Genomic DNA, 20,814 nt, shown 5'->3' on the forward strand with positions numbered 1-20,814 from the left:
CGATTTCTGTTAAATTTATTTCAAAGCATAAATGCTTAGGATCAGGCTGTAATTTTCTTATGAAGTATCTGCAGCTATCCAGTCTGATACAGGAATCCTGATACCTGATAAGGAATCCTGTTAATTGTTTATGGAATCAGTTTTGTCTCTTCCATCTGACTTAGTTTTATGGCAGGGATGCAACTGCAGCAGAGACAGTTGCCCCTTTCTTTGAAACTGTTGTTGTAAACCAGCAAAACTCCTGGAAGGAAAGAGAACCACATGCTCCCTATTAACTTAGAATCATAGAGTTGGAAGAGACCACAAGGGCCATCGAGTCCAACCCCCTGCCAAGCAGGAAACTTCTGTGCAAGAACTTTCTAACCAGCTAGCACTGCATCACTGCATGCAAAGTTTATGTCTTCCAGATTGGCATGAAAGTCAAAGAGTGGGCTCCCAATTTTGGGGGGCGGGGGCGGGGGCGGGGGGGGGGAATGGTTGATAGGAAAGATTCTTGCAGAAAGTATGGAGGCTGCTGCTGTATGTAGTAACTGCAGGTGAACTAACTCAAGACACAGAGTTTATTGGGTTGGTTCATGAATAAAAGATTATGATGAACCCATTATTGCATCTACCTATTGAGCTAGCAGTCTTCATATAGACAGCATCCCATTTTGTACTAGTTGTCAGTTCAACTCTGGAAACAGATAAGCTCAGAGAGCCTTTTCAGGTATTTCATTTTGTAATGAAAAACCAATTGTCAAGCACAGGGCAGGAGTCATTTATTAATTGTCTAACATGTAAATTAGGGCGTTCACCCACAAAATATACACAAGTGGTTAACTGGCAACTGGATTACCGATACGAAAAGGATATGATTTACACATGCATGCTTTGTAAGAAAGCATTGTATTACATTTTGTTCACAGTAGTTGCTTCCTAAGCACAACGTATGATGTGCAGCCTCCTAAATGCTATTTATGCTTGTATTATTCCAAAAAGAGATTTGGTTGAATTTGAGCGGATCAGCCCACCATGAAATTCACTAGGATGATGCTCTTGAGAAGATGGGCTAATCTGGTCATAGCGTAATACACTCAGCAGGTAAGGAAGCTACTCCCAGAACTATGTCTTCCAACCGACCTCCTTTACGTTAACGTAGCCATTTGTCCCTTCTGAATCTGATCAGTATTAACACAAACCTTGTTAACACCAACACAAAGGCACTCTGAAACCTGGGAACTATGGTTTCCAAAGTCAAGTTCAGAAAGTCCCCCAGTTTGTGTTAAGTGGGGTTTGCAGTCATTCAACCGTAATTCCATACCATCATGGAGAAAATAGGAGGAATTGCTCTACAACAAGGGAGGTTAACTTGGGAGAGGAAGTAGTATGGGCCACTTCCTTAACTCTAGGTAAATGTCAGCATTGTGTTATGCCTCTCTGCCTAAAGTATTTAACAAGGTTAAGGACACAGAAGAACTGGATAAGGACCATCAAGTGCCTAATTCACTGAAGAGTCTACTCTGAGTTGTACTTAGTGAATACCACCCTGTAATTTTGCAAAGGTTCACTAACCATGGGTCAGCTGTAGTTAATCATACGATCACAGAAATTATTCCATCCATGCAACATTCAGGATGGCTTGCCAGAATGTAAATGCCACCCAAGAAAAATATATTTTGTGCGCTTTTATTGTTGTATTCTTTGCATCTGAATACAACAATAAAAGCGCACAAAATATAACAAATAAAATGTACAACATTAACCTCTGTCAGAAAGTCTGGACTTTAGGAATAAAATATCCTAAGATATAAAAAAAATTCAAGGAGCTGCATCCAAGTGTAACGTTTTGCAATTCTATGGAGGTCCTTGGAAATTCTAAATAGTGCTATGAAGTTCCAAAGTCTTTGGAGCACGGGTTTTTAAATTTTATTTTAAGGCAAGCCTTTCAAGCAGACATTTTGAGATAAGCAATTGTTCAGTTTGCATTCTGTGAAGAAGGATGAATATTTTAGTTTAGCCAAGTGAGAATATCAAAACAGGAAAGCTGCATTTGATCTAGTACTTTTCTATTTTGTCACTATAAAAATGGAGTGTTTTCCTTCCTCCTCCCACTCCTCCTCCACCTTTTCATTTTATTTCCTGCCCTAAATGAGCAAACCTGTTTTTCAGAGGCAAGATTCACCAATAGGCCATGAATACTTTAGATGCCTTTCAGAAACAGGAAGAAAAATGGCTCTGGCTGCTGTAAACGGATATGCTGCTGTCAGGGAATGGAGATTTAGAGGTCTGTAACCATAGCAATCTACAAGCTTATCTCACAGAGGTGTGCAGAATTCCCTTTTTCCTGCCATTCTCCCACAATTCATTAAACCGTCACCTGTGGGTTTCACTGAGCAAACTTATTAAGCAAATGTCACATTTCCATGCAGCCCAGCGCTTTTCAGAGTAGATGTGCTAATGAAATACTATACATATTTCAATTTCGTTTTACAAAAGCATGGGGGAGATTGCCCTTCAAACACTATTTCTCATCATGGCACAGGCCAGTGTTGTTAACCATTTCTGGATAAATTAACATTACAATAATGTAGTGGGGCTCTTTTGCTTACTTTCCTAATGACCCGGACGATCTGTTTTGTTGTTATTCTGGCATAGTTATTCTTTGCTAGGTTCTCGGCAATATAATTTTCAGTTGCCAAGACAGCCTGGCAGGTAGCCAAACAATTTAAAGCCTTTTATTTTCATATAGTATTTTGAAAACAATTCCCGTGGCCTCTTCCACGTAAGCATTTGTGTTTTCCTCTCCCACCCCCCTTTAATTTATAGCTGTGAAGTAGACTCTGTGCATGAATGAAGAGCCCAAGTCCCTGTCCGCAGCCCTGACCACAGACAATGACCCACCTAATTCTGCCTCCTGTTCTCACCTGGATGCTGGGGTGGGGGTGGGGGACCTGCAAGCAGGACCCAAGCCGTCATCCCTCCTGTGATTTCCAGCAACTGGTATTCAGAAGCATACTGCTGCCGACTCAAGGCAAAGCATAGCTATCATGGCTAGTAGCCAATTTTATATGCAATACAAAGTTGCACATTGCTGATCTCTGAATTTAATACTCATCAGCCTGCACTCCACAACCACCAAAGTAGCACAGTTCTTCTTCTTACAGCAGCATCAGTTACCAAACCCCAAACATACCAATGTGTTTTATTTCCATGTACTGCCACTGCTGCCGTTTAGCATTTATTTAGAGGGCTTAGAAGAGTTGGATAAATAGGCCACGAACAGAGAAGTTAGTAAGAATGATCCGACCACAGATACACAGTTCTCTCTTGTCTCCTAGTGCATGGGTAGGCAAACAGGCTGGGGGTCGGATCCAGGCCAATCGCCTTTTAAATCCGGCCCGCGGGCGGTCCGGGAATCAGTGTGTTTTTACATGAGAAGAATGTGTGCTTTTATTTAAAAGGCATTTCTGGGTTATTTGTAGGGCTTAGGAATTTGTTCATTCCCTCCCCCCCAAAAAATATAGTCCGGCCCCCCACAAGGTCTGAGGGACAGTGGACTGGCCCCCTGCTGAAAAAGTTTTCTGACCCCTGTCCTAGTGCATTCAGCTGGATGGAAGCCCTTTAGGAACACTTGAACAGAGTTGGCCTTGCTAGACAGCATCTTAAAAAGCAGAGACATCACCTTGCCAACAAAGGTCTGTATAGTTAAAGCTATGCTTTTCCCAGGAGTGATGTATGGAAGTGAGAGCTGGACCATAAAGAAGGCTGATCGCCAAATAATTGATGCTTTTGAATTATGGTGCTGGAGGAGACTCTTGAGAGTCCCATGGACTGCAAGAAGATCAAACCTATCCATTCTGAAGGAAATCAGCCCTGAGTGCTCACTGGAAGGACAGATCGTGAAGCTGAGGCTCCAATACTTTGGCCACCTCACGAGAAGAGAAGACTCCCTGGAAAAGACCCTGATGTTGGGAAAGATGGAGAGCACAAGGAGAAGGGGACGACAGAGGATGAGATGGTTGGACAGTGTTCTCAAAGCTATCAGCATGAGTTTGACCCAACTGCGGGAGGCAGTGGAGGACAGGAGTGCCTGGCATTCTCTGGTCCATGGGGTCATGAAGAGTCGGACACAACTAAACAACAAATGTTTGCACTTAGCTCCTGGTGTGCTACCTTTTATCACAGAGGTTCCATAGTTGCTTAGAAGCCTTTGACAAACCTCCCCCCCCCCCCAGCTAAATATGTCATTGAGAAGATAGTGGCTGCTAAAAAATGTTACTTGAGAAGACAAATCTCTGGGAAACCTTGGATAGGGATCAAAACAATTCCCACTCTTTTACCAAGCAACCAGCCCTGCTTCAACACACACATTTTCCCCAAGGCCAAGGGACTGGTGGTTCTCTAGATGCTGCCGGACTACAGCTCCAATCATTCATGTCCTATTGGTGATGCTGGCTGGACCAGGTGGCAGATGAGAGCCAGCTACACCTTAAGGACCACAGTTTCCCCATCTGTGTCTTAGAGTAAAAGAAGCTTGAGAGAGGCACTTTCAGTCATGAGGGAGGGGAATGGCATGAGGAGAAGGGGATATAAAATGGGGGTGGGCAGATTTCAGACCTGCAGGATCTACTACTCCTGAAATCCATCAACAAGAGCCAGGTGATAAAGAATCATAGAATCATCGAATGGATCAGCAGAGGTGGATTTAGAGGAGCGCAACCAACCAGTTCTGTCACACTGGGTATGAAGACTCAAGGGCGCCACAGGGGACACTGCAACTATGATTCAGAAAGGAGCAAGAGAGGCGGGGAGCCCAGAATTTTGGCATCACAAAGGGCTCTGGTAAAATTTGAGACCCCAAGGTCCACCACTGGGATCAGGTAGGCAAGCATACACTCAGAACTGAGAAACATGGTGCCTCTGAGCACATGTGCAGACCAGGATTTGGGACTGATTCCAGATTAAAGTTCATAATAATAATAATAGTAATAATACCTTTATTGTCAATGTACAACCTGTGTACAATGAAATTAACCAAGCCTCCTCCCCCCCCCCAAACACTCAATCCCATTGCACTCTGTGTGCTTGTCGCACAACACACCAACCCCGAAAGTCAGTTGCACTACATTATTTTCCGTTCAGCAGCCGAACAGCCCACGGATAGAAACTGTTTTTTAGCCTGTTGGTACGACTGATTATACTTCTATATTTCCTGCCCGAGGGTAGAAGATTAAAGAGGTGCTGGCCGGGGTGTGAATCATCCTTCCACAAAAAAGTCCACTCCTGGTTGTCGACCCCCTTCCCTAATTATTCCTTTCAAATCACCCAGAGATCTACCTCCCAACCACCTCATATAAAGCCCCTCTTTTTCTCTTCCATTTATATTCTGCTTCCAATTACAGCTTAAGTTTTTCATCTTTTTTTTTTAATTTAAAAAGTAAAGCAAAGTACAGTGGACACTCGGGTTGCGAACATGATCCGTGTGGGATGCACGTTCGCAACCCGCAGCGTTTGCAACCCGTGTCTGTGCACTCACGGGTTGCAATTTGGCACTTCTGCGCATGTGCAACCACCGAAACCTAGAAGTAATCCATTCCCATACTTCCAGGTTTTGGCAGTCCACAACCTGAAAAAACACAACCTGAAGCAGCTGTAACCCGAGGTATGACTGTATCACTAAACTACAGATACTGGGTGGTATGCAACTTGGTTTTACTCAGATACACTGAAATTAAGGGCATTACCAAGGTAGGTCTATTAATTTCAATGGGTCTACTCTGAGCGAAACTGTTCAATACCACATTTTTTAAAAGCTCCACCCTTGTTCGTTTGACCTTAGAAATTCCATTAATGGATTGCCATTTGTAGGAACACTTAGTGAAATCTGATGGATTATAATAATAATAATATTTAGCCATAAACAAAGTACAGGATGCGTAGAGCAGGAGAACATATTCCAACCTTGACCTGAAAGAAACTGCATGGGTCACACACTTCCTTGCTGCCTTCTTCCTGCCTGCCTGCCTGCCTGCCTGCCTGCCTGCCTGGTATTACTGTTGTATATCCTGTTTTTCTATGAATGGAAATAAAAATATAATTAAGGAAAAGAAATAAAAGGACATACTTTGCCTTGCTGGATCATAATAAATGTCCATTTCTTCCCATACACTCTCTCCTACAGTGGCCAGCCAGGTAGGACTTAATTATTATCAAACCAGAACAAGAAAGGATTTCATCAACGCACAGTAGGAAGCCATTCATGAAGCAATACTGTGGCCCTTTGCCAGTGGCAACTATTTTTTATTTTCTGTTTGCTGGAGAATGGAAATAATTGTCGTGACTTTCAATCATATAAAATGTCTGCTTCTGTTGAACTGCAGTTACATAGCAAAGCAAGTAGGAGCACGGGGAGTGTCTGCTTGACACACCTACACACTGCAGCCGACACACTATTGTGTCACAACACACAGTTGGGAAAGCTCTGGGCTAGAGTGGTGGGAGGGAGTTTTAGTGTATAGCTAACAACATTCTAAAACGAGCCACCAACATAATTTTAGTAATGAGGTGGTATTTTCCCCAGGAACTTAGGGACATGATTTAGATTGGTGAAATGGTAAATGGGGGGAAAGTTAAAGTCCTGAACTCGTTTTCCAGAACACACACACGGAAACACACCTGGTTAGTTTGTTTTTTAAGAGAATGTCACAAGATCAATTCACTGATCTCCCACATCTTATCTACTATTAAGGCTTCAGAGACTGTTTCCTCAAAGTTAACCAGCTGGACAATTTTAGTTAAGTTCCAGTTCTCTTAAAAACAACATTTCCAAGAACCAAAGCAGCACATAGTCCAGCTCAAACTCGCCCTTGACTGTTTACTCATGGGTACCACATGTACTTCATTGTGTGCTTACAGAAGCGTACCTGGGCGCCCTCGGCAAGGAGCTGTACCAGCGCCGCCCCCCTCCCTGTCCCTTGCACCGTTGGCAAGGAGATGTATTGGTGTGGAGAGGCATGATTTTTGCCCCACCCCGAGGCCTGTGCCCTTGGTAGAGGCCAACCTAACTAACTCCTAGGTAAGCTCCTGTGTGCTTACAGACTTCTTAAATCTATGTACAGCTAGCAGACTGGACAATCTCTATTAGTCAATAAATAGAATGCAATCGGTGCCAGCAGTGGGACTTCCCAGGTGCCCTACAAGGTCTAGCTTCCACCAGCCTCCACTGACATTTCAGCAGAATGTGAGGATGAGAATGAGACACTAAGGAGTTAAATGCTCTCCCACGGCCCCACCAACCTCTGCCTCACCTCTGCCAGCCCCCACTGGCTTATTAACTTACAACCTGTCCAGTCTCTGGTTGTCAGCTTTCTCCTTCTTAGCCTCAGTGTTGCCCTTGTAGAACTCAGCAGGGAAGATGGGGACAAAACCTGGCTTCCCCCCTCATTGGCTCCAGCTCCAGCTACTATTGGCCTCCCTGCTTTCCACCCTACCAGTCCCAATGCTGAGGACTGCTGACCCCCCCCTCCCATCTTCCCCATTGCTACTTGCATTATGAGAATAATGGAGTTAGATAAGGAGTTTCCTAGGCTGATATTGGGAGGCTAACGGGACAGACAGGAAATGATGTCTGGAGTGTTGCATTTTACCAAGGAACATTACATTGTGGGTGGATGCCAGCGATCGTTTGCAGAGCAGCCACTTGGGTTCCCACGTCTGGGGATTAGATTGACAGTGGGATCTTATTACAACACTGGTGACAGAACAGCACCCCTCCACTGGACCTGAGGGCTGCAGGGGGCACAGGGCAGAGCATGTGGCACCCACAGCTATGTCCTCCAGCACCTCATGTCCCCCCAAATTTCCTACCTGATAAAGCAGCTTCACTCTGCCTAAGAGTAGGACTGGCCACACCTATAGTTTATCTTCTTTAATCTTTTTTCAAACTGATTTTTTTTTAATGGCACCAAGGCCAAATTTCAAATATTTGCACAAAATATGCACTAAGGCCCTTAGGCTTTCTGTTCTTAATTATCTTAGATAACTGACCATATAATGCAGCTGTTATTCATTTATTTGTTTTTTATACTTAAATTCCACCTTTTCTCTAAGGAGCTCAAGTTAGCATGCAGTGGTACCTCTGGTTACATACTTAATTCGTTCCGGAGGTCCATTCTTAACCTGAAACTGTTCTTAACCTGAAGCATCACTTTAGCTAATGGGGCCTCCTGCTGCTCCTGTGCCGCCGGAGCACGAGTTCTGTTCTCATCCTGAAGCAAAGTTCTTAACCCGAGGTACTATTTCTGGGTTAGCGGAATCTGTAACCTGAAGCGTATGTAACTTGAAGCGTATGTAACCCCAGATACCACTGTACTTAGTTCTCTTCACTCCACTTTATCCTCACAACAACCCTTTGAGGTAGGTCAGGCTGAGAGGCAGCAACTGGCCCAGGGTCACCCAGTGAGCTTCATGATCTAGTCGGGAACAGAACCCTGGTCTCCCAAGTGCTAATATGACACTCTAACTACTAAACCACACTGGCCCCTGTATGCTCACTCTGTTGCTTAAAGGGCTGTATTATTACACCTTATATTACATTACCAGAGTATCCTTTTATCATGACTGTTACCTAAGTGGTTTCAAAAGCCTGGGGACAATCCACTACCAATTTCTTGCCCATGAACCTGTTAAGACAACAGGGTGATCACAACCTCTTTGCATGCTTCTTAAATATGGAAGATAAAACAACTGTCCACAACAGTTCCAAAAACCCATAAAACACCAGTCCAGGAAAGCACTTGAGTTTCTGATGTTTATTTCATTTTCCTGAAACACTCGCCTCTATTGCTTCTTTTTGCTTATTCTAAGATAAAATCTGAGCCACCAGAAGTCAACGTCACAAGCAGCTTTGACCTGGGATGGGTTGTAGAAGCCCATTTTTCCTTTTTGAATGGCAGCCACCAGAGCAGTTTATAGCAGACTGTTGCTCAAGGGAGACTCTCCTTTCCTGGGAGTGTGAGCAGGTTTTTCATGCTTAAGGGGCTCAACTGTCCAAAGATTGATATGTTAGAGAAACAAGCACATCCTTTGATCCTGGAGCAGAATATTTTACCCAAAAGAATGGAAATGAGATGCCAAACCTGCCTCTGAGATCCGGTTTAATGAGATGCTTTTGACATTACTCAGGTCTGCTTGGAATGCTACCAAGTTACACCCCCCTCTCTGCACATAATCGTCTTTGTCTGTTGAATGAACATCTTTTGCTTCACACAGGATAAGGAAATGCATCTAGTACAACACTGGCAACGGTTCCGGGAACAAATTCACAATATTCCTCTACTGACAGTCAAATTTGCAATTATGCTCAGTCCAACAGCTTGGATTTTAAAGACGCTTCAAAAAGATCAGCAGTCTGATCTCAAGCTATCATGATAATACTTAGCAGAGAAGTTTCCATAGTGCTGCAATACACCTGCAAAGAAATACAGTATTTATTCCCATACTGGGGAAGCAGGAGGAGGCTTGCGGATGAGAGATACTGGTTTGCCTAAATGTGCAACAAAGCACTTGGAAAAGACCGAGCTTTCTCAGCTCTGCCAACAGCAGCATCAGAAGCTGCTGAATTCAGCCAGATTCTTAAAACCCTCAGATGCCCTGAAAATACCATGGAAAGCAGTGCAGCTGTGAGTGTGTACTGGAGCCTACAGAAAGGGGCGGGGAACTGACTGTAAAGGAGAAAATACCGGAATGCCTGGGCAACATGCTCCAGACAGAATGGAACCATTCAAGATGTGCATTAGGCATGCTTGATTGACAAGATCATGGTGAGCGAGCTTCCCAAAACCACTCCACTTTTTTTCTAAGTTTGTTTGCATTGCTAGTGACGTCATGGCAGGCAGCAGGAAGGATGCCTCCTGAACCATGACCTTCCCGATTTTATAGCCACCTAAACCATCATGTTTATTTTGTAAGGTACTGTTACACTCGCCCTGTTTCTATGAGTGGGAGGAACTTCCAGGGGCCCCACGCTTGGTTTCTTTTCAAAGTCACAGGAGACTTACTGAGTTTTGTAATCCTAAATATAGAAATTCCTGCATTGCAGGGGGTTGAACTAGGTGGCTCTTGGGTCCCTTCCAACTCTAAGATTCTATGATTCTGTGTTGAGCATAGGTGAAGGCAAACAGCTTAAAGCAGTGATGGGGAAACCTATGTCCCTCTGGATGTTGTGGGACTAAAACTTCCATCGTGGTGACCAACAGCCATGCTGGCTGGAGCTGATGGGAGGTGAAGTTTCACAACATCTGGAGGGCCAGTTTCCTCAGCACTGGTTTAAGAACTCCAAGAGCAGAATCCCTTGATTCATATCAGATCTTCAGATATAAGTTGCCCCCTTGAAGCCATTTTCCAGAGCTAAAAGTAAACCTTCTGTCCCTTCCTGTTATTCTCTCTCCCCCACAACTCTTACCTTGTTTCCTTGACTTCCCTTTAGAGCAGGGGGTCAGCAAACTTTTTCAGCAGGGGGCCGGTCCACTGTCCCTCAGACCTTGTCGGGGGCCGGACTATTTTGAGGGAAAAAATAAAAGTGAATGAATTCCTATGCCCCACAAATAACCCAGAGATGCATTTTAAATAAAAGCACACATTCTACTCATGTAAAAACACGCTGATTCCCGGACCATCCACGGGCTGGATTTAGAAGGCAATTGGGCCGGATCTGGCCCCCGGGCCTTAGTTTGCCTACCCATGCTTTAGAGGCACACATGGAGACCTGGATAACATCAGCTGGGAGTCTGGTTGGCGGGGGGAGGGGGGGCTTTTTTGTTTGTGTCAAAATGGCCCTCACTATCCAGAGGTGTCTCCACGTGTTTTCTAGCCTGTGTTAACCTTTTACCTGTAATTCCCCTAACAAAAGGGGCACCTGGCAACTTTAATGCTGAATATTAAGGAAGTCTCTCCAGCAGCCCATCTGACTCCATTAACCCTCTCCTGTCTAAATTAACAAGTTTATAGCAATGCATTTTGAGATTGCATAGTGTTCACCCATGAAGCTCATTAGGACCGTGTACACACCATACATTTGAAGTACATGGAAAACATATCCCTCCCCCCAAGAATCCTGGAAAAAATTGTTAAGGGTGCTCTGTGAACTATAATTTCCAAAATGATTGGATGGGGGAATAGGGAGAATTACTCTTTTGTGAGAGTACTCCAGCAGAGGTTTCAAATCACAAAACATGCAACCAAGTATGGAAATGTAGGCTATTAGATATTTAAAATATGCCATTTAAAGTGAGTTCCAAAACGTTCCCTTAAAAGGTTTCTTTCCAAAGTTTCCCTCTTCCCAAGCATAGGAAAATACAGCAATTTGGTAAGTTTAAAAATGGTTTACTTACAAACCCTTTGAAGGTCAGATTCCTGTGTTTCAGAGAAGTTGCATGGGCAGTAAAACTTAGCTGACTTACAGTGTCCAAAGTTTTGGTATAGCAAGAATTGCTAACAAAGGCACCAGCTTCTCTGGAGGATTGAGGGAGCCCACACATGACATAACATCCTGACGCCATGCGCAGGGGGCCCTCTGCACATTGAGGGGGCCCAGCCCTTTCCAAAAAAAAGATCCAGGAGCCCACAGTGCCTCAGCCCCTGGCCAGTGCCTTTGATGGCTGGTGGGAGCCATGTTGAACAACCAGCTCAAACCAGTTCCTCCCAAGGTGAAAGGAAGTGGATTTAGCTAAGCTTGGCAGGACAGCTTACTCTATGGTATTAACCCCTTCATGCATTTATTAGACTTAAGTATGTTGGTTATATGAGGCAGGTTGTCTCACTCTAAGCTGCTTGGATAAAGAATGGAATACAAATACAGTTATAGTACTTTTTCTAACATTATCAAAATACACTTATTTTGTGCCTGTATGTAGCAAAACATGTTAAGTTTACCGTGGCTTGACAAAACAGTTACCTAAGTTATGTTGGCAAAGTTTCAGATTCAAAAATCTTCTCTTTTTACAGGTCCAGTTAATAGATTTGTTATCAGGTGTTGCTATTGCTACAGCTCACCCCCATGGAAGAGTGAACCAATCTGGCTTCCCTTCCCCTGTCACACTTGAGTTGCAGGAACCAGGGAAAAGCAAGAAGCAATAACTCTGCCAAGACCTCCCAAGTGAAACTGGAAAAACACCTGACAGGAATGAGGAACATAACAAGCTTTGCAAAGCCAGCTCACAGGCAGGTGAAACTAAGTATTCTCAGCAATCACCAGATTGAAATTATTTGTGATCTTCAGGCAGGACTGCCAACTCGAAGAAATGGGTGGGACGTTCCATTGAGGTTCTATTGAGGTTACAGTGGCAAGAATATACATTTCTCCCCACCATTTTCAGTACATAAATAAAACTGTTTGCATGCTTCCAAAGATTAATCTTCTTGTAATAGTACGCCTGTATGCTCGATCTTCAGTGCAATGCAAGCAAGATTTGCCTGCTACAAATTCACTGATCAGAAGCTGATATGCGTAAGAGCAACCCATTACATTAACCAGAAGCTGGAAAACAGCCGTTTCATTCTCCAGACATTACAAGCTATCCATGCTTGGTTGGTTTGCTTTTGTATCTACATGCAGGAAGTTGTAATATTCGGAGCAGCCTCTCCTTTGGGTTGATGTTGATGGTGCTTGACGTGTGTGTTTCTTTGTTTCAAGACAGGAATTGTCTAATACGCTGGTCAGAAAGTTCCAAACCCCAACAGTATTCAAGACAAGGGCGGGGGGGCAACCATAACAATGTATTCTCAAGAGAAACCCTGACCCCGTCATGTCCTGAGCAAACAGGTGTAACTCTTTCCAAAGTTGTTACACTGATACCTTTGTGCACTATCAATTATTCACATAACAGGTCAATAATTAAAATATCCCAGAATTGGCTTATAACAAAACAGCTTTTAGTGCAGTTTGAAATCTGGAAAGCTATGCTACTGGTACCCAATTTAAAAACTAATTCAATGAAAGAAAACATGAAAAATTATATGATGCAGAAGGAGGGACGCTTTGAATGAGTTCTGTTTAAACAGTGGGTGGATATACTGCAGTTGTGTAATTGCACACTTTCCTAAATAGGTGCTGTATAAGTCCTATTAGGATGAAAGCAGCAAGGTTAAAAATTGCAGCCCTGCCAAGTCAAAATGTTACCAGCAACTACCAACCCCAGCAGAGTAGCCTCCACTGTGTGGAACTATTGAATGGGACACGATGGGACATACAACTGTGAAGACACATATAGTATTTATTCCACTGTCAGTCTCCTAATACCTCCCCCCGCCCTTCAACTAAGCTAAGCTCTGCTGATAATACGGCAGAACTAACTTTAAATTTGAAGCCATCTGAAACAATCTATCTTTCCAGTCAGATGTGTAGCTGATCTATATTTTACATTAATTCCTAGCATGGTGGATAACTGCGATTTATAGGAGCAGAGCAAAGGGCTTGACTTAGTGACATATTACAAAAGGAAATTAATTATAGATAATAATTCCATAGCTTTCATTTCCATATATATTGAAGTGCTTTTGATCTTTTAGATGGAGGAAATTCTCTGTTGTGGGAAGCAAAAGAATCACATTGCTCCCAGTGTGTGATAACATATTTTAGCACTCTTAATTATTAACATGAAATCCATTAAGAGTTAGTTAAGCCCAGACAGTATGTTGGCTGAACGAGACACCAGAGAGTTAAAAACAAAGAAAGCTTTACAATACTTCTCATGGGTATTCCCCACCCCCCCACCAGAATAATAAGAACAACATAGAGGAAATGATCTGAAGAGGGAGTGGAGAAAAAAATAATATAATGCATATATAAAACCAGGTTGAGAGAGACTCTTATTATTTTCCCTGCCTAGATGGGTATAGCTTGATGTGAAAGTGAAACAGGACTTCTGTTAGTATGCTTTTATTATGTTTTTATTATGTTTTTATCATTGATGCTCTGTAATGTGTTTTTAAAGTTGTACACCACCCTGGGATCTTTTGATAAAGGGTGGTATATAAATTGAAACAACAACAACATTAATGTGGCCATTGCCTTTGTGTGAGTCATACCTATTTGCTGATGTGGAATCAAACCAGTTTTGGCCTTGTGTGTGCATGCATCGAAAACTGGGTAGAAACATATTGGAGTGAATAATTTTGGGAATTTTAAGGCACTGTTTTGAAATCAGTAGGACTAGTCCCAGAAGCCACAACTGCAGAGTACTACACAGATTTTGGGGTCTCTTAGAATTCCCAAGCAACACTGGTTATGAGGCTGCTAGTAAATAACAAATTATAGTTTTATTGCCATCCATGGGTGTTCTATCAACTACCAGCCCAGGAAAGCTTAGTGTTTCCTTACTAGCTGGGTCCAGCAGTTAACACATTTCACAAAATATGCATAGTCTAATGCTCCTGGGGGAATGCACACTTTTGCCTCCAAGGAATCACTCCAAAGCACTCTTTAATCCATCTCCTTCTTGAACTGGAGCACAAGAAGCAGGGTGCTTTCAAATTATACTGGGGGAGGAAAATACTTGGGAAATGTTATGTATTGTAATGGAGGGAAAATGCCTTTTCAGAATTGACCATAGGGATATTGGACTGAGCAGATAACTTGACACTAGCCAAATAGTCCTGATCGGATGAAAAGGAGAAATTCCACCCTACTGGGCCTGCTTCAGAACATTTCCAAATATCTCAGGAAACTTCACTTCAGATTGCTCGGTTGGCTTCAGTCATCACTAACCATCATCCCTTGGGGTCACCTGCCAGGAATAAGTTGAAGTGTTTGAGAGTGATCCCAGAAATACATGTAGTTGCAGCAGTCGTACCTCTGCCAAATGGACTCTATACAATTTTCCCTAGGCAAAGTCCATTGGCCAAATCCAAAAGCAAAGTCACAAGCCATACTGGGGTCAAAAGCAAGGATCCAGGAAGCCAAGAGAACATAAAGTATGCCAGATGATGCAGAACAATCACTGGTTCTGCTAATTTATCTGAAAGCGAAAGCCGGGGATTAAGCAGTTATTTATTGGTTAGTGATTCAGCATCTCCATTTGCAGAGTGAGGGACAGGAGTGTGTTGGTTTGTTCTAGAGTGGAAGATCTCAGCCCATTATACTGAGACAAGAAGCAATTTACTCAAACATGTTTGTAAGCTGCCTTGAAGATCTTAATGGTGGAAAAGTGGAAAATAAACCTATTACAGTTAGTAAATTGATTGTAAAGGTAAAGGTAAAGGTACCCCTGACCATTAGGTCCAGTTGTGAACGACTCTGGGGTTGCACGCTCATCTTGCTCTATAGGCCGAGCGAGCTGGCGTTTGTCCACAGACGGCTTCCGGGTCATGTGGCCAGCATGACTAAGCCACTTCTGGTGAACCAGAACAGCACACTAAAATAAATGAATATTTTTATAAAATATAATCTGCCACCTCCAGTAAACAAAGAGTCATATTTATATCAACTGACTGATTGACAAAACCATTTAAAATGTCAAGTAGTTAAGCAAATAACAGCTTCGATCCTATGCATTGCTTGAAAGTAAGACTCAATTGTGTTCAAGTGGATTTATACCAGTAGGTATGCAGATTACAGCCTAACACCCTTTAATAGATCAATGGCCCTTCTACTAAAAGGTAAAGGTAAAGGATCCCTGGAGGGTTACGTCCAGTCAAAGGCGACTATGGAGTTGCAGCACTCATCTCACTTTCAGGCCAAGGGAGCCCCACAGACAGCTTTCCAGGTCATGTGGCCAACATGACTAAACCGCTTCTGGTGCAATGGAACACCATGATGGAAACCAGAGTGCATGGAAACGCTGTTTACCTTCCCGCCACAGTGGCACCTATTTATCTACTTGCACTGGTGTGCTTTCGAACTGCTAGGCAGGCAGGAGCTGGGACAGGAGCTGGGACAGGAGCTCACTCTGTTGTGCGGATTCGAACCGCCAACCTTCTGATTGGCAAGCCCAAGAGGCTCAGTGGTTTAGACCACAGCGCCACTCGCATCCCTTGGCCCTTCTACTATTACAGCAAGAACAACAGCAAACAAAGCACCAATGGTAACTCAAATTGCATCCTTGCTGAATGTTACAGCTACAAGAATACTGTGCCCATTTAATGCCAAAAGGATCTTGAATCACTGGAAAGAATTTTGAATGAGAAGAATTAGCCAGACTGAACTGGTTTATTTCAGTGTCTCTGGAAATGGTGCGTTAGCTTTCTTAAGTCATGTGTTGGTACCAATATCACTTTGTTCAGAACAGGATGTAGAACTGGAAAGACTGACATAATTAAGGATGTTTCCAGACGACCTGTTTACTGAGCATTCATCCTTATTTGTCTACACAAAGCTTGCAGGAAAGTTAGATGATGTCAGCTATTTATTGGAGCACTCATTCTAATTTGTTTGCAAGGAGGCTATATGATGTTGTCTCAAGTGTATTAGCTCACTATTTCCAGCACATTCCCTTGTCATGTTCATTATCATAAATAGCCTTATTTCATTATCATAAATAGTGGTGGTGAGACAGGTTGTGCAGGAACACCAAATCAACTTTAACCGTGAACCTGAATTTTCTGGTGTGCGGTTGAATTCCTCCCACTCAAATGTAGTGATTGCCTAGATTCTAAGAAGCACCCTTTGATACCTTATGCACATTTAAAGCTAAAAGCTAACATTTGGACATCTAGGGGCAATGTTTTCCAAATAATTGCAAATATAAATAGTAAAGAAGAAGACTAATTTAGCATAGTTTAATAGAGATGAAACTGTAGAAAAGACACTTAATGACATGTACTGGAAGATATTTAATTTAATGATAGCAAAATAGATTACCTGTAAATTACTCTCAAGGGAGCAGTAACAGACAATAGATTGCTTAGGTCCTAAGCCCTAGGATAGAAAGCCTACAAAAATGAATTGCCCTTTTTATTTAAATAGTGCATGGTCTAGACAAAATGCAATGTAAGCATCCGTCTCTAGCATAATTCTGCTCTCAATTATTCAAGGTAACACTTTGTCTCCATTAAGCCAATTATCACCAATGAAGAAATTAGGAGTGAACACTTGCTGACAGTACAATCCATTTACTGTTATTATGAAGAGATAAATACCCTGTGGTTTGTCTACCTTCATCTGTCTTTTAAAAGGGAGGTGGTTCTGGCATTTCAGAAATGCAGTCATACTACCTTACATTTGGCATTTAAAGTGTGAGTGAGTGCCCAAAGGGGAGAAATTAAGTTACATCTTCATAGTTAAACATTTGATTCATCACAACAAATGTGTTACATATCTTTCGCCCCTTCCCTATAATGCACCACAAAAAACGTTAGGTGAGAATTTCATTATTAAGGGAGCCATCCTGGGATTTCCCTGGGGGGCATTTGAGGGGGCTCTAGAGGCTGGAGATTTTCCACCAGCAAAGTGAAGCTCCGCCACTGCTAGAGTGCCATCAGTGGTACCAGGAGAGAACATGGATCCCTGGGATTTCAAGTCCACTCTTTCCCCCCAACATGCCCCCCAAAATGGGCCCGGAGCTAGATCTGGAGTTCAGTGAGAGTCAGTGGGAGGAAGAAAAGGGAAAAGAGGCACCAGCACTACTAGTCCCATTCTTCCTGGCCTTAGTGTGCTCACAAGTGGTGGTTCCTCTAACATGTTACTTCCAACCATCACCACCCCCACTTTAGGAATGCTCAGTTAGGCTGCAATGCAGTCCTGTCTTCCTATGCACACTTACTTGGAGAAAGTCCCACTAAAATCAATGTGTTGTACTTCTGAGCAGACAAGCATAGCATTTGTGAATTTGTGGTTAACAAACCCATCCAAAGCACATTGATATGGGAATAAGTATAGCCATGGTCAATGGCTCTTCCTCCATAGAAGTGAGCATCATTCTGCAGCCTAAGCTTGGAATGATATGTACACTCATGTGACAGGCTTACACTGAGACTTACTTTTGAATCAACATGGATAGGAAGGTTCTGTAAGACTGTAACCCTAAATACACTTACGTGGTGGTAGGTACCAATGAACACAGAGGAACTCACTTCTGAACAAACATCTTTAGGATTACATACTCCCTTGGAAGTAAACTTCATTGCACACGGTTGAGCTTATTTCTGAGTAAACATACACAGGATTGTGCTGCAAGTGTCTTCACAACAGATCAAAAACAACAGATCTTGGTAATCATCAGAGCTTGGTGTGAGAACATCTGCTGACATCTCACCAAGAGTATTTTCAAAAGAATGCTAAGAATGCTTCATCATAGTCTGGAATGCAACACTTTATAAATTGAATGTATATCCTAGCCAAAGTTGCTTTTTGCAGACCCAGGACATGGGTCACTTTTCAACTTGACCTAAGGACTGTTCCACACATGCATGTTTGCCCCTCAATGTCTCTATCACCGAACAACTTGCAATCCACTCTATTAACTGCCTCCAGTAAAAAATGGTGTGTTTCAAATCAAGTCAAATGGGATGCAAGCTCATCTCTGCTTCATCTGTGACAGGTGCTTCCATCACAGAGAAGCCATCATCCCAGGCTGCATTCAAGGAACATGTGTCACCTAAGAGCTTCTGAAGGTAGTTTGCATACTGCACAGTACTATCCACATCGTATCACATTGTAGGCTGCTGGGAAAAGGATATTGCCTTGTCTCAGCATTCTTCCCCACCCAAGTGCCTTCATTCCTACAGGAAATGCTGTGTCTGTGTTTTAAGTAGCAATTCTCACCAAAAACATAAACTGCTATAGTGACTCATTTGCAAGGAAGTATCCAGAGTGAAAACTTTTATCTAAGTTAAATCCAATTACCTCTGCAGTCAGTTAACCTGACTAGTGAGACTTGCATATGAGTTACTGTAGTGGTTTGTGTAACTGTGAGGTTTAGGTTGCTACCTAAAATAGTTTCTCTCTCTCTCTCTCTCTCTCTCTCTCTCTCTCTCTCTCTCTTTCTCTTTCTCTCTCTCTCCCCCATCTCTCTCTCTCTCTGTCTGTCTGTGTGTGATTTTGATATTATTTTATAGATTTTCTCTAGGCTACACCTTGAGCTTTAGAAATAAGTGCTGCTTTATTTATTGGATCTGGCCCAATTCCCCACCCCTGGTGTAGGCAACAGAAGATGTACAAATGGTCTGATCTAGCACAATGCACATTCCTATGTTTTTCTGTCTGTTTCAAAATGCAACTTGGTTTAACTAAAAATGAAGAGCTCTGATGGATCACCCCGGTTGCTTCCATCACAGCAGTGGCACACCCCTCCATTTCTTGCAGGCGGGCTGGTAAGTGGTGGAATCATGGACACAGAAGGCAGGCAGGTGGGTGGTGCAGGTAAGCCGCATTATGATGCCAGTGTCACAAGGCAGCCTCATGGGTGACATATGGGGAGATGTAATCTGCCGCTTGAGGTGCATACCACATTCTGCCTGAACCTGCTTACAGCTTATCCATTGTGGAGCTGTGCCTCTCAAGAGTAATATGTCTTTTAGTCTACAAAGGAAATCTGTTGAAGAGCAGGAGTGCCTGGACTTGCATAGGTGCTTGGCGTGGTAGAAGACCCCAGTTTCACAGCTTTCGCTTAGAGTTCTCAAATTATGACTCTTCAAAATTCAAAAAGGTGCTGAGTAACTGGGTTGGGCACTAAAGCAAAATGAGAGTTGTGTATGCTGCCAAGTCTTTTCAGGAACTGGTCCAAAAGATGCAGAGTCATGCCAGGCCCACTCTTGTGTCAGAAGATGCTTCCATTTTGTATATTTCCCTGTGCTGCAGTTGATTAGCATGCCAAGATGTTAATCAGACTATTGCTGATTTAAGCCTTTTGACTCTGGTACCTTCTGTCACCTAACGGCAACCTTCCATCAGGCCACTGATCAGAGGGAGGAAGGGGAAGGGGAAACAGGGCTGTTTCATCACCTCTGTTGAGAGGATCAGCTTCCTTTGACTCTCTCCAACTGTCACCCACTGGCAGCTCCTTCATGAGCCTACTTGAACCTGTTTCCATCCCAACTGGTAATTACAAGAACTGTAACTTGAAGAACTGGTGCATGAAGTTGCTTTTTTCTCTCTCCTCCCCATCCCCTTTTCCTTGTGTACCATGTCTTATAGATAGCAGCAAGACTATCTAACATGAGGTTGATGCCTAAGAAAGCAAGACTATCTAAATGAGAGTGCAGAAGGAGGAGTTGGCAGCCACCTGGCACCAGAGGTGCCAAAACAAGGTAGCACAATGTATTGTGCCGGTGCTGGTTGTAAGCAACAGCATGAATATGAGAACTTATCAGTGTGATGCTGTAGGTCTGTCAGGTGGTAATGTAGTAGGATGTTTGCTAAAAGAGAAAGGAAAAAAAGGAAACAAGTGACTGCCTGCGATAATCAAAACCAAAGTTCTCTATTTCCATGGCACAATCAAACACATAATTAAATGTGGTATTTATTAACTATAAATATCACATTTGTTTATAGTGGCTTGGGAAGTCCCCTTCCCACTAATTTTAAGTACCCTGAAAGTGCTACTTCTTACTTGCAACACTCCTGTTTCAAATAGACTTAATTTCTTCTGTTTGCATGATATCAAAGAGCCAATGGTGCAGCAGGTGAAATAATTTAACAAAGGAGCATCCATGTCAGCACCCAAGCATTGAAGTTGCTTTGGGCAACCCATTCTAAGGCAGCCATGATGTCCAAAGTGGGACTGGCAATACGGAGTAAGTCCTATTGAAAACAATGGGGCCTCCTTCTGAGGAGATGTGGAAAAGATTGCACTGTTAGCAGTTCTGTTGCCACTGAATTTCAGCCTAGTTCCATCACAG

The 20,814-nt window shown here is 43.0% G+C and overlaps 1 protein-coding gene across 2 annotated transcripts in view; it reads right to left on the minus strand.

Annotated features, from left to right (window-relative positions):
* Nucleotides 1-20,814, minus strand: part of RTN4IP1 (reticulon 4 interacting protein 1) — a 112,534-nt gene that overhangs the window by 88,313 nt on the left and 3,407 nt on the right. Inside the window, exon 2 of one of the 2 annotated variants that reach the window (XM_081857237.1) lies at nucleotides 10,445-10,538. The gene's annotated coding sequence lies outside the window, so the exon portion shown is untranslated. Of the gene's footprint in view, nucleotides 1-10,444; nucleotides 10,554-20,814 lie in introns of those variants that run through there. The other variant, XM_081857238.1, reaches the window with a different exon arrangement.

This window comes from Podarcis erhardii (genome assembly GCF_964252035.2).
Source record: "Podarcis erhardii genome assembly, chromosome: 3".
Taxonomy (NCBI): domain Eukaryota; kingdom Metazoa; phylum Chordata; class Lepidosauria; order Squamata; family Lacertidae; genus Podarcis; species Podarcis erhardii.